We start from the raw sequence: 14361 nt of genomic DNA on the forward strand, positions 1-14361 counted from the left end.
ATCACTTTTCAAATGCGATACTGTGCGTTTAACAAAGTTGAAATTCCGGAAATTATTGCAACCAGTGAATGGTTAAAGGCTTGTTGATGTGGCGACTCGCAATCCAAGATGCTTTTTCCACATCTCCCCACAACGTGCCTTTGTAGAGGTGGCAGTGAAGAGAAGTGTTTTTTTGCAGTCAAGAAAAGCACGACCGTTGCAGAGGTGGAGGTGGCAGTGAGAGAAGTGTTTTTTGCAGAGGTGGCAGTCAAGAAAAGCAGGGCCGTTGAATCCAACCAGCAATATTTATTTCCAATCCTTCTCCCAATCTATGCCTTTACCGAATCTCCTCCTCCTCCTCCCATGGCTACCTGCGCTGGGCTGAGTCTAGTCTTGTCTTGGAGCTCCATGTCATGTCTGGTCTGGTCTGGTATGTGCCTTTACCGAATCTCTCCTCTGGCTACCTGCGCTGGGCTGAGTCTAGTCTTGTCTTGGAGCTCCATGTCATGTCTGGTCTGGTCTGGTATGAGTTTTGTGTGGTCTGGTTTTGTCTGGTATGGTATGGTATGGTCTGGGCTGGGCTGGTATGTGTTGTTGTGTTGCGAGGTACCGGAGGAGGTGAGGGTAAACATGACATCTATTCAATTCAATTTTTAATCAGCAGGAGCAGGAACGAAAGGGTTCAATCGCAGGCAGATATATGAGGAGATATCCACCCACATCCTTCTCGATTCTAGCAGGCAAATTTCTGTACCTGTAAGATCTGTTTTCTTTTCTTTTCATTGGGTTTCCTTTTTTTTAATCTTGATACAGATTTTAGATTAGCTTAGTAAGTGACGACATCCATCACAGGGTTTAATATGAATTTTGTAATTTGATGCAATTGGCTCGCTCTGTTCAAGAAGTATTATTGAATTGCCTGGCTAAACTAACTTAAATATGAATTGGTATTGGTACCTGCATCGGTTTTCGAATCCACAGGTGTGCGCAAGGATTGAATCCAGGTAGAGTAGGTAAATTTCTTTGCATCTTTCTGGTTATATATATTCAAATATATACATGATTAACAAAATGATGAGTGGGATTAGCAGGAACTAATTTGGTCTGGGATCGGCCCTTTTCAAGCTGTAATTTGATTTGGGATCGGCCCTGCATAATTATGTATCATAACCTTAATTATGACATAAATATTTATACGCCCCATAATTGCTAGTACCCATTTTAAATTCTAAAAAAATAGATTAGGCATCAGATGCAACTAATAATTTCATTTCAATTAATGTAAGAACCGAGATTAGCGGCAGTTCACTGATCTGTGCGTTTATCCATGAAATATTACTTCCAAAATATAATTAGTTACAGTCTTTGAAGGAGGTCTTGAACCTCCGTTCTGATGGGTAACGTTCTGTTGCCGGGATTTGAACCCGAGTCGCCTTGATTACTTATGACATATTGAATCCAAAAATATGATTAGTTACACTCCTGAACGTCCGAGTCGCCTTGAGAGCTTATGAAATATTAAATCCAAAAATATGATTAGTCACACTCTTGAAGGAGGGCTTCAATCTCCGACCTGACTGATGACGTTTCGTTGCCGGGATTTGAACCCGGGTCGCCCTGCGAGTTTATGAAATCTTACATCCAATATATAATTACTTACAGTCTTGGAGGGCTTGGACCTCCGACCTCCTGGGTAACGTTCTGTTGCCGGGATTTGAACTCGGGTCGCGCCTTGAGAGTTTATGAAATATTGAATCTAAAATATAATTAATTACACTGTTGAAGTAGGGTCTGAACCTCTGACCCGATGGGATTTTGCCCTGTGGCCTTCAGATTTTATGAAATATTAAATCCAAAATATAATTAGTTAGACGGTTGAAGTAGGGCTTGAACCTCTGCCATATTTATTCCAGCGATAGATCACTTATATGTGTATTTATCAGTAAACTTTGAGGGTTTATGAAATATTACATCCAAAATATAATCAGTTGAAACGAGGGCTTGAACTTCCTAGGTAATGTTTCGTTGGCGGGATTTGAACCCAGGACTTGAACCTCTGACCACATGGGTAACGTTCTGTTCCCGGTATGGGCGTATAAATATTTATGTCATATGTCATATTATGGTGCTGCATAATTGTGGTTGTGGTTGCATATATGCAGGTCTCTCTGTGGTGGTTCCCAACGTTCCTTAAATGCATTTCGCAGTTTCAAAAGCATGGGCCGTTCTTAACACAATGCCTGCTCTGCTCAATTCAAACCAATTCCTGCCTCTCGTCACGGACGGAACGCAGCCTCAGCCTGGTACTCAGAGCTAGATCCATCCGTCATAAAACCTGACCTCCGCCCGCTGCTGCGCTTCAATTCAATTCAATTCTCTGATACCCATGGAAATTGGCTTGCACAGCCCAAAAAGGGAGGTCTATACGGTGCTGATAAACAGGGCCATGGAACTTGGCTTGCACTGCCTGAAACAAGCAGGTCTGATAATGTATGTATAAAATATGTAACTTATCTCTAAGAATTTGGGAGGATTAAATAATTGAATCGTATATTATATTGTGGCGCAGGAGTTATTTGGGAGCTAAGCGGTTATAGCATGTATCAACTATGCAGAGGACGCATAGATTTCAGGGTAATCTCAACTGAATACATTTCCTTTTTTCACATGACGTGACCCAGAGAGTTGCATGACCTGTACTTGTACTGTGCTGATTATTTCTCTCTTTAAAGGTCGACAGGACAGTATAAAAAGAGTGGTAAGATTCGTCCAATCTTTTCATTCTGTAGATGTTAGGATTCCAAATTATGCACTGTTCTGTTTTGTTTTTGTAAGTTTTTCTCACAAAGGAATTGGGTTTTGATTTAATGATTTGGCAGAGCAGTTGAACCCCACGATGTGCTGTTTCAATGCTCTGACAAAGGACGCACATTCCAACAGCGCAGTTAATGAGGAGATCCACAGCGGCAATGGAAGGTGGATGACTGATAGTGGCAGCGATCCACTGGGACGGTGACGGTTACGGTCATATGGGAAGATGAACAGTGTGGACTGGAGGAGGTGGAGCCTATACCTGAATTCCCATCCCAACTTTATATATATATGTATATATGCCTATTTTTTTTGGTATTTGCTTTGTTTTTCCAGGATTGAGAAGGAGGATTGTTTGGTATTTGCTTGGTTTTTCCAGGATTGAGAAGGAGGGGCTTTTAATTTAATTTTTCCGCTGAGAATGAATGAGAAGCTATGAGGGATGAAGATCCTTCTCCCTTTCCAAGTGATGAGCGGCCCGAGCATTATGAAGCAAAGCAATGGAACTGTTATATTTTCTGAGCTTCATCCGATTTTATGTGAATGCAACTATGGGTAAATTTTCTTAGTTTTCATCGTGATATACATTTAAAATTGGATAACCCGACCCAGTGAATTTTATCAATTTGGTGATTTGATTGTTGTAATTCATTTTCAGCTTTGATCATTTGATTGTTGTAATTCATTTTCAGCTGTGTGATGGGCTTTCCACAGGAATGTGTGATGGGCTCTCCACAGGAATGAACGCAGGGAGGAGACCACTCCACTCCACTGAATGATGGGCTTTAAGATGCACAGGGGCTTATTATTTTTATTTATTTTTGGCTTGTTAGATAAAATATAAATATTAAATTTTAACAGTTAGGAGTAAAAAACGCTATAAAAAAAAAGGAGTCCGGTTAAAAAAATAATATATATAAAGCATTTATGCATTTTTTGTTATAGGAATTTATGCAAAGTAGTTTTGTATACAAAATATTTATGTATTTTTTTGTTATACTGTATCAGAAAGTAGCATAGATTGTCACTGATTTTTAAAATATATTTTTTTTGCAGATAATGGCTGGAATATTTGTCCATGGCCAAGACATAAGACACATTGATCGCCTTCAAAAGAAATTAACATTTATGTATTCATTCTGTAATTACTCTTGAAAATCTTATAATAATAAAAAATATTTTTTTGTTTGAAGGGGTTAAAAGCCCCTTCTCAATGCCCTTGAGAATGAACCATGGTCATTCTTAAGGGCTTGTGCATCCTCTCTCCCTTTCCACTTTCTAGTTTTTACTTTTCCTCCCTTTATTATGTTTAAAAGTAATTAGCATCATAGATTTTAAGTTAATAATTGTTAGTATGCATGCTTTACACATTTTAAATTTTTAAATGCATTAAAATAGTTCTTGTTTGTGTAGTGATGTGTATTCATATTCTTTTCATGTAATGTTTGATGATTGATGACATTTTTTACTTTGTTCATGATTGTGCATGACAATGTTTGCTCTTTGAGTTATATTTAGTGTTTGTATTTACAATGAATGTGAATTGCATGTTGATATGTGTTCTAAAATGTGTGCATGTGTGTCCCCTTTAGGAATGACTATCTAATACATGTTTTCTGCGATGATTCAAATTTGATGTGCAATATGTGTATATTTGCAAAATTTGATGGGTGACATTTGTATGTTTTTGTATTTACAATATTCTTTGTGTACAGTGATCAAAATTTGTTGTGTATTCATGATTGTAGTGATGTTTGTGGTTTTAGTTCCATTTGTATGCGTGTGTATTTACAATGATTGTTTACAATGATTGTGTATGACATTTTGATATGTACTCTGCAATGTGTGTGAATTTCATTTGCCAATGCTTAGTATCTCCATGTGCTTGTATCTTATGCATTTGCAACCTTTTTAGGGTGTAATTGATACGTGATGCTTGTATGTTTGTGTATTTGCAACATTTTTGGGTGACGATAAAAAATGGAAGTGCAATGTTTGTGAGTTTTCTTTTACACTTCTACTTGAGTAATAAACAATTCAATGATGCCTAATGTTTGTGTGCTTACAAAATTTGATGTGTATTCATGATTGTGACCATGCTTGTGTTTTGAGTTTGGTTTGCATAGTATTTACAATGATTGTGCATATGACATGTTGATATGTACTTTGAAGTGTGTGAATTTCTTTTTCCATTGCTCACTATCCGCACAAGTTTGTATGTTTATGCATTTACAACATTTTTTGTGTTTGACATGTCATGTTCGTATGTTTCACATTTTTCGGGGTTTGTGTATTTATAATATCTTTGCTTGTACTAATTACAAATTTGATGCTTATCTTTTTGCAATAATAAAAAAAATTATGCCTAATGTTTCATGTTTACAAAATTTGATATCTACTCATGTATTAATGGAAATTCTTTATATATATGCATTTAGAATGAATGTGGCTCACATATTGTATGTAATTTAAAATAGAATAAAACATTGCCATTGCTCATTGTCCACATAGGTTTGTATGTTCATGCATTTACAACATATTTTGTGTTTGGCATGTCATGTTTGTATGCTTAACACTTTTTGGCATTTGTGTATTTCTAATATCTTTGCTTGTATTGATTACAACTTTGATGCTTATTTTTCTGCAATAATCAAAAATTTTATGCCTAATGTTTTCATGTTTACAAAATTTGATATCTACTCATGTATTAATGGAAATTTGATGTGCATTGATGATTATATATAAAATTTATTGTTTGGGTTTCCTTTATATCTATGCATGTAGAATGATTGTGGCTCACATATTGTATGTAATTTAAAATAAAATGAAACATTGGGATTGCTCATTGTCCACATAGATTTGTATATCTATGCAAATTTTACAACATTTTTGTGTTTGGCATGTCATGTTTGTATGTTTCACATTTTTATGGGGTTTGTGTATTTATAATATCTTTGCTTGTACTGATTACAAATTTGATGCTTATTTTTCTGCAATAATAAAAAAATGAGCCTAATGTTTTCACGTTTACAAAATTTGATGTGCATTGATGATAATGTATTAAATTTATTGTTTGGGTTTCCTTTATATCTAGCATTTAGAATGAATGTGACTCAGATATTATATGTAATTTAAAATAAAATAAAACATGGGGATTGGGGAGTGATGAGTGTAGCGTAATAATAGGTTAGAAGTGAGGGGGGAGGCCAGATGAGCTTCCACCTTCACGTGGTTGGCCTCGTTAGTAGAGAATTTATAATTCTTGAAGCTAACAGAAGCTCTTTCTATAAATATGCACATACAAATATTATCTCTCAAATTCTTAACATCCAACCCGCTCTCGCCCCCTCCACATACACTCTCTCTCTACACCCACTCACCCCCTTCCATGCCCCCCTCCCTCTCTTTCACTCTCCACAACCCACACCGTCCCACCCACTTTCTCTCTCTCTACACCCCCTTTCCCCCTCCCCTTACTCTCTTTCTATACACAAACACTTTGGGGCAATGATTATATTTGATTTCTATAATCGTATGATTGCCTTTGAATAATTGTATTTAAATGATTATTTTTTATTTATATAATATGAATTTATAGCATTATATCTCAAATTCATAACATCAAACTCCACCCCCACTCTCTCTCTCACTCACTCACTTACCCCCTTCCACACCCTCCCCCACTCTCTCTCCACAACCCGTGCCTTCCCATCCATTCTCTCTCTAGAACCCCTTTCCCCTCCCATGCTCTCTCTAGACTCCTCACTCTCTCTATCTCTACACACACTTTAGGACAATGATTATATTTTATTTAAATAATTATATTTGATTTTATATAAATTTATAATTTGGATTTAATTTTATATAATTTAAATTTGTACTTTTATAATTATTTAATTGTATTTTTATTAATATTGTTATTTATATAATCATCCTATTTTATTTGTAAATTCAATATTTAATAATTTAAATTAGGTTATATATATATATATATATATATATATATATATATATATATATATATATATATATATATATATATATATATATATATATATAATATGTTGGTTAAAAAGGTATTTACAATTGTATAATGCGTAAAATTTTAATATTATTGTTAAATAGAGTTATTTTGGGTGGTTGGAAAGAAGAAATTGAATCTACCTCACTTAATTTCAATTCTTGTAAATACACGATTGATGGCGACAATGTTGACAATGTATTCTTTATATGAAATATACAAAATTGTATATATAAAAAAATGTATTTACATATTATTGAATTTTTATATTTATTTATTTTAATGTTTTTTTATGTAATAATTAAAATTTAATTTAAATACAATATTAATAAAATATTATATTATATGATTTTTAAAAAATGCCAATTAATCAAATATGATTTAATCAATATTACTTATATTATAATAAATGTGGTCTTTTTTTAATACACTTCAAGGCTTTATGAATGAATACCAACTAGATTGAACTAACCTATATCAACTAAAGATAACTAAGGTAAAAATAAAATATTTATTATTTATTTAAATATAAATAAAACTATCCATATTTATTATAATTATAATTTAAATTTGAATTTAGTTTGAAAATTATTTTATGTGCATAAAGAAATATTTTTTTATTAAAATATTATAATGTATATTTATATGTTTTTAATATAGTTATAAACGATCCATGTTTATTATAATAAAAATTTGAATTTAATTATAAAATTATTTTATATATGTTAAAAAATGTTTTTTATTAAAATATTATATTGTATATTTATATATTTTTAATATTTAAATTTAAATTTAATATAATTTAATCTTTATATAAAATATTTACTTTATAAAAAATCTTCAATTTTTAATCATCTAAATAACTTTTTAAATAATATAACAATATTCATTATTTAATATTTAATGTTTACATGTGTTTATATGTATATATAAATGATTAAAATAAAATATTTTGTAATTATATTTGTGTACTTTATTTTTTTAATGTTTATAAAGATTTAATTAAATCTAATGTTTATTTTTTTCCCCGGGGAAAAATCGTAACTTTTATTATGGTGGAAAATTACATGTTGTAAATGCCAATGGCATATGTTGTATGAGTGACCATAGTCATCAAAAGTAGTAAGTCTGTACATAAACCTAAGAAGGGTGTACCATCATGTATCAGTATGCATATACAAATATGTTTACAAAATTTCAAAAAATATCAGTTTTGCGAGTCACTGTTCTGATGTCTCAAAAAAAGGTATGATAAATTAGGGCCTATCAGCCCTTTGTTGATCCTGTTCTATATATGGCCTATGGTAGTATTGATAAGCCTGTCCCTATCTTTCCTCTTGTATTAGCCATTCTCCTTTGGGATGGTGTGCTGCCTCTTAAGAAAACTAATCCACAGATTTGTTGCGCTCCCCGTAGATGGAGCAGCCACCACAGTAGTACGAGATCTAGTCATGGGCGGGGATATAAGTGGAACCTGGGAAGAGCACGATGGTCAAACAATGCCCCTAGCTGCATCCAAAGGACTATCCAGACGTGAGGGCCGCTCATCCACCAGTGGGTCTTCAGTCTGCATGTGCTTCTTACCCTTTGAAGTATGAGGAGATGAAGGCGAGACGAGCGAACATTCTTTGAACATGTGCCCAACTTTGTGACATCTCCTGCACCAAAAGGGAACTCCTTCATAGTCAAGGATTTGCCTGCGCGAATAATGATTCGAGTGGAGGGTTATCTTCTCCTCCAATCCTTCCCTTGTATCTAGATGAACCAGTATACGAGCCATGGTCATGTTGCCAGAGGATTCAAGTCTTTTTATGTTCCAGAGTCACAACCGCTCCGTAGAGTAGTTCTGCCCTCTAACACATCACACCAAGACCCTGTTGGTCATGTCCACCACTTCACCCATTGTAAGGTCTTCCCCCAAAGAGAGATTAATGTCCTTGTCTGACACCTTTAAGCACCTCCCTTTCTTGACCTTGTTGGATCTAGGTGCCACCAGGTAGTCCTGGAAGGGTCCCCTGATGCCCTGGTAAACCGCCTGCAGGGATGGTGGAGTGTTTTTAGGGTTTGGGACAGGCGAGCTGAAGCAACCCGAGGGAATGGGAAACCGTGCAAAGGGAACTAGGGTTAGGGATAGTGCAGACAACTGGAGAGGAAAAGTGAGGGGTTGATATCCCAGGTTGTGAGATGCTTGAGGAGAAGGGGATGCCAAAAGGAGCAGAAGTATGAGTAAGGTCAAGAAGCGAGGAGTCGAAAAAGGGTGATGGTGGAAGGCATGCCCTAATGAGGTTGAGGGTTGTTCGGGAGAGCGGAGGGTAGTCCAAATTGAAAGAGGTGTCTGGAACGGTCCAAAGCAGGAATCTGAGAATACAGCGGGCGAAACAGCGAGCCAAAGGAGCCAGAACTTAACACGGTGCGAGGGCGTGACAAAATCGCCTTGTAGGGATTTGGATCTGTTGAATAGTCAACGATGTCTTGTTCCATATCGGTAGTCGAGTAGGACGCCAAGGGACAGTAACGGCTGCGTGAAATTGTCGGGGTTAGACAACACACTTTAACACAAGGTAGTCCGCAGGTAGAAGACGAGTAGTTGCAGTGACAGTGGGCACCCGTGAACTTACCCTAGACCCCAAGGTGCAGCATCTTGGAGTTGCAGAGTCCCCCCTGCAGGCATCGCAGTACGAACTCCCATAGATTTTTTTTTTTCACTCCTTAAATTTAATGTTTATATATAAAAGGTGAATTGCATTACTTACAAATTTAGAAATTATATATAAAAGTGTTGGATATCTTAGGTCAATTTCTCGCAAGAGAGGCTTGACCATCGTAAAAAATAAACTCTCGTAAGATAGATATAGGATAACTGAGTAGAATAGTGTTCTAAAATCTTACAACTGAGAGTGTTAGGCCTCATTAGCCAAAAGAAAACATAAAAAGCAAAATACCAATATGACAAAATCATGATATACTAACAGTAAGATGGTTTTGGGTCGTAGCAACAACTTATATGGGATCTTTGTCATCCTCAGCTATTCCCCCAAATGGGGTCAGGATTTAGAGATACTACTCTATACACTCCATTCTACAATTTGTGTCCTTCATATGCCAATGCAATTGTTCGAGAGAGTCAAGAGTGTCTTCTCGATGCTCATGCTAATCCAAAAGAACTCTACCTAGTAAGAATTTCATGTCTTACTCAAGTTTGACTATTTGCATGTATTTGTTGTACCTACCCTGAGTGTGGTGAGTATCAGGAAGCCAATTTGAAAACTTTGCAAGAACTTACGAGTATGAGAGATGAGGCCTTTTAGTAGAGCTTTCTCCCTCAACATGGGTGATTTCTTCCTATATAAGACCTAGGGTGAGGTGTCAATATTTGGTGTTTTCTTCCTCCATGCGATTATGCATCCTTGTACTACCCTTATGGGCCCTCTCTTGGTAGTAAGCAGCCCCTTTGTACACCCAAGCTCACTAGCACGACATGGGAACAAGATCTGGGAGGATAGAAAAATCAGAATCCAATGAGAGGAGTGGAGGATGCTAAAGAAGTGCCAAAAAAGCTCCACATTGTAGGGATATAGTGGGGCACATAACTAGAGGAATAATGAAACTGCCATCCTGGCCCAACAAAGGCGACATGTCTAAAATTTGGGAGATGCAAATTGCCAGCCATAAAGGGTCAAGAAAATAATAACCTTTGGAGCCCAAAGGGTGTGAGAGAGCATAGGAAAAAAGAAGAGGGGAACAGAGATAATTTTGAGAGAGGGAGATGGGCAGTCGAGTCAGATGGATTCAGGATACAAATAGGGGCGTGTGCAAAAACTTCTTGACACTTAAGCATGGAAGGGACTAGAGAGTGGTAGACGTGATGAATCCTAAGGAAGCTAGAAGTATGATATCCCTATAAGAGAAAAAATACCAAGAAAATCAAAATAAATGGAAAAGGGGGGAGATGATATTGTTCTCCTCACATTGCATACAGAGAAAAACCCAAAGACCTATCAGGAAAAGAAGTATTCAAGTTGGAGGGGGTGTTGTTTCACTATCTTGAGTGCTGAAGATTTAAGCATGGCCAGGCTACTCGAAGAGTTGAAACTAGCTTCGACAATTTCCAAAAACCAATTGTAAACCTTGCCAAACACAAAGGAACTAAAAGTGAATCAAACGACGTACCTCAATTCCATATATAAATACATCTTATTTTGGAAAACATGAGTGAATTGGTGATATATATAATAACAAAGTAAAATAATATTATAATATTTAAATGATGATTATATATATATATATATATATATATATATATATATATATATATATATATATATATCATTTTCTTTATTTATTTTTCTCTCTCCACAAACTCTAAAGTAATGATTATATTTGATTTCTAAGATATGAATTCATATTTTTGTATTTTATTTATATAATTTGAATTTATATTTTTATAATTATTTAATTGTAATTTTATTAATATTGATATTTATGTAATTATATATATTTATTTTATTTCATTTTATATGTAAATTCAATATTTAATAAAATTATTTAAATTTAATTTAATATTAATAAAAAATATTATTATTATTTTTTCTCGGTAAATCTATTCTATTCTATTATATTATGTACATGAAAACATTACAAACATAGAGTCAGGTTACCCAAGGCCGACTGTGGCTCTTTGGGTTAGCATTTCGCAGCTCAGTATTAGCCCTCGCAGGGGCAGCCTTTCCAGACAGAACTTCTTCCACATCGCGACATAACACAACATTGTTTTCAGACCATAAAAAACATCCCGCGCAGGGGCATCGGAGCAAAAATTCATCCCTCGCAGGGGCTTCAGAAGACTTATGACAGCACCCATACGAGTCCTACTAACAAAACCAGAGCAAATATGGACATATATATAAACTAGAGAGACATAGACAGAGACATATACCCTATACCAGACACAGACAGAGACGATTGACCTAAACCAGACCTGAAAGTGTGGAGGACGACAGAGTGTGCCACTGGAAGCTATTCTTCCGGCTTCTCCTCGAGAATTATGCACCACCCGTAATGTTCTGGGAAGTCGTCCCACTCTTCCACCGCGTTCTTCTTGGAGGTCGACCCCTCTTGCTCCCGAGGTCGGTTAGGAGTCTGCTCAGGTACCCCCGCTGGCTCTTCCTCGACCTTTTCCGGTTGTTCGCTTGGGAGCTCCCCCTTGCTGCCCGAACTGCCTTCACCTTCCTGAGAGTCCTCAATGAATAAAACCGAGATGTGTGCATTGATGCGGGAATTGTCCCTCGAGCTGCCGAGAGTGAAGATGGCAGATCCGAATGCTGGAAGAGGGTGCGATCCAGCATTGGGATTGCCCGTGTCCATGAATTGACTTGCCTGGATAGGAGTGGCTCCTGCCCTTCTGTGGCAGTAACAACAACAGCAGTGGTGGTGGGATTCCGCAGCAGGGTGGCGAGAAGAACCTCCTCGAGCAGAACCCCGTCAACTAAGCAACCTTTGCCTGGGTCGAACCATCTTTGCAGGGATACCGGTGGCTTGAGGCAGAGCAGCAATTGAAGGCTTTCCCGGCTTGAGTCGCCCCCCAACAGAATTGAGTCCTCTCCCAACAGTTCTGGAACGAAGCTCAACAGAACAGAGACAACAACCAACAGAATATCTGAACTCGAGACTTCCCTTGGCTTCTTGAATGCTGGCTGTAACAGCAAGAGCTGTAGCCCACAGAATGCCAACAGAACCCTAAACTGCGTGATCCTCGCTCTGAGCATAGACCTGCAACATTCCTTCATCCTTCTTAAACCTCTCCACATTCTCTCGAGACCTGTTCTCCATAATTGCTCTCTGCAGCCTCCCCATTTCACTTTACGCTGCATTGAATGCCCTGCGATCGCATCTCAGCTCTTAACTCCTCGGCGGCGAGAGGCATTGAATTCCCCGGTTGATCTCGAGGCAGCACATGTCTGGCATGTGGCTCCTCACTGCCACTCGTACTAACACCCGCATCCGGGGATTATTATTATTATTATTATTATTATAACAAATATTAAAAAAATTTTAAAGTAAATGTAGAATTTTATATTAGCAAAATTGCTTTACATAGAGTATATGTTGTAGTGAAATATATAGACGCATGCTTATATGAAGTGATATCTATAAAGTGTTAAATCTAGTCTGAGATGAGTTGGAGAGGGGTTATCTGCAACTAGAAGGGAAACCAGATGGTCCCTTAGAAAAAGAAAAAATTAGTTTAAAGTAAAAATGTGCATAGGTTGTATTACAATGATCCCTTCTTTTGAAATAGGAAAAATTAAGTAAACTAAAGGAAAACAAAAGCATAAGCTGCTTAGTGGGGGATTTGATCATAATGTTTTTTGTGTCTAGTTCTTCTCGCAACTCACGTTGTTGAGCTTTCACTTTCTTCTCATGTGTTGTCATGTCTAGATATGAAAATGGATCATCGTATCCTTCTGGAAGCCAATCTAGATGCTCCCATTCAATCATGTAGCCACAAGAAATAACACCTTGTTGAGAGGACTTTCCCTTGGAGACCTAGGTTGAACTGGTTGGAGGCTTTGGCAGGCTATCGACTTTAGTTGCCCGCCTTTTACTGGAAGCGGATCCACAAATTACATGGTCTTTGTATTTTGTTTGTGCTACTAGAGGGCTCAAGGGAGGATGAATGCCCAGTTGGTGAGAAGAGTCCATGTCTGCAAAGCTTTCTCTTGAACATGTGGAGAGTAGAGTTATGGGGACAAGAGGGAACTCAATTCTAATTGAACTGGAGAGGTTATGCAACGCGAGGTGAGTATTGTTGAAATAAACGAAAATTTCATCCTATTGATGTTTCGCTCCTCCTTTAGCTTCTTCCAAGGTCCAAATGTGTTGTGCTAACAAATTCCTTATAACCTATAGACCATAAACTAAGAAGTGTTGCTCCTTAGCCTCCATTGCTACAACTAGGCAATGATTATGAACATGAATATCTGGATCAGATAACTCCACACCTTGATCATGCCATGGAAGGAGGGGCAAATACCCATGCCCTATGCCTCCTTGTCTAGCTCTTTTGTGTTCTCTGACTATTGCTACTTTTTAGGGAAGCTAATGCATATAGCAATGAAGTTTGCAAATACTCATAATATAAATTGTGTCACTCTTTTTGGAGCTTGATGCTTCCTAGCGAGAATGGGGGAGAGACAAAACTTATAGAAGAAAAAGTATGAGCATAACCATGAACACAACTATCTTGTTTGCATGAATATCGTGGCTTACACAACTTCTTTTGTTATCATTATTGAGCACGATTAGCTCTTATATTGACTTTCATGAATCAAATAGTAGGAAATTGAGCCATCTTTCTAAGCCTAGTTTATGTTCACATAGGCTAGAACTGGTCATAGATGTGATATTTACATTTCTCTGTACATATATTTTCATAATATAAGATGTGAATTTATGAAAAAAGAAAAAGAAAAAGTGTTATATATATTTATATTTAAAATGTATATATATATATATATATATATATTAAAATATAATATATCATATTTATA

General features: G+C 36.5%; 2 long non-coding RNA genes across 4 annotated transcripts; both read left to right on the forward strand.

Annotated features, from left to right (window-relative positions):
* Positions 1–449: 449 nt before the first annotated feature.
* On the forward strand, positions 450–2393 carry LOC149264628 (uncharacterized). The gene is made up of 3 exons (XR_016250124.1): positions 450–735; positions 961–992; positions 2142–2393. It is a non-coding gene; the product is annotated as an uncharacterized LOC149264628 (long non-coding RNA).
* A 163-nt stretch (positions 2394–2556) lies between these two features.
* On the forward strand, positions 2557–3812 carry LOC149264629 (uncharacterized). Of its 3 annotated transcripts, none has more exons than XR_016250127.1 (4): positions 2557–2737; positions 2859–3039; positions 3170–3345; positions 3483–3812. It is a non-coding gene; the product is annotated as an uncharacterized LOC149264629 (long non-coding RNA). The 3 variants fall into 3 exon arrangements; XR_016250126.1 differs by having other exon boundaries at positions 3505–3812; XR_016250125.1 differs by having other exon boundaries at positions 3170–3812.
* The last annotated feature ends 10549 nt before the right edge of the window (positions 3813–14361 follow it).

Source organism: Pinus tabuliformis, chromosome 6, assembly GCF_031772625.1.
Source record: "Pinus tabuliformis cultivar Carrire ecotype Pingquan chromosome 6, CPIR1, whole genome shotgun sequence".
Lineage (NCBI taxonomy): Eukaryota > Viridiplantae > Streptophyta > Pinopsida > Pinales > Pinaceae > Pinus > Pinus tabuliformis.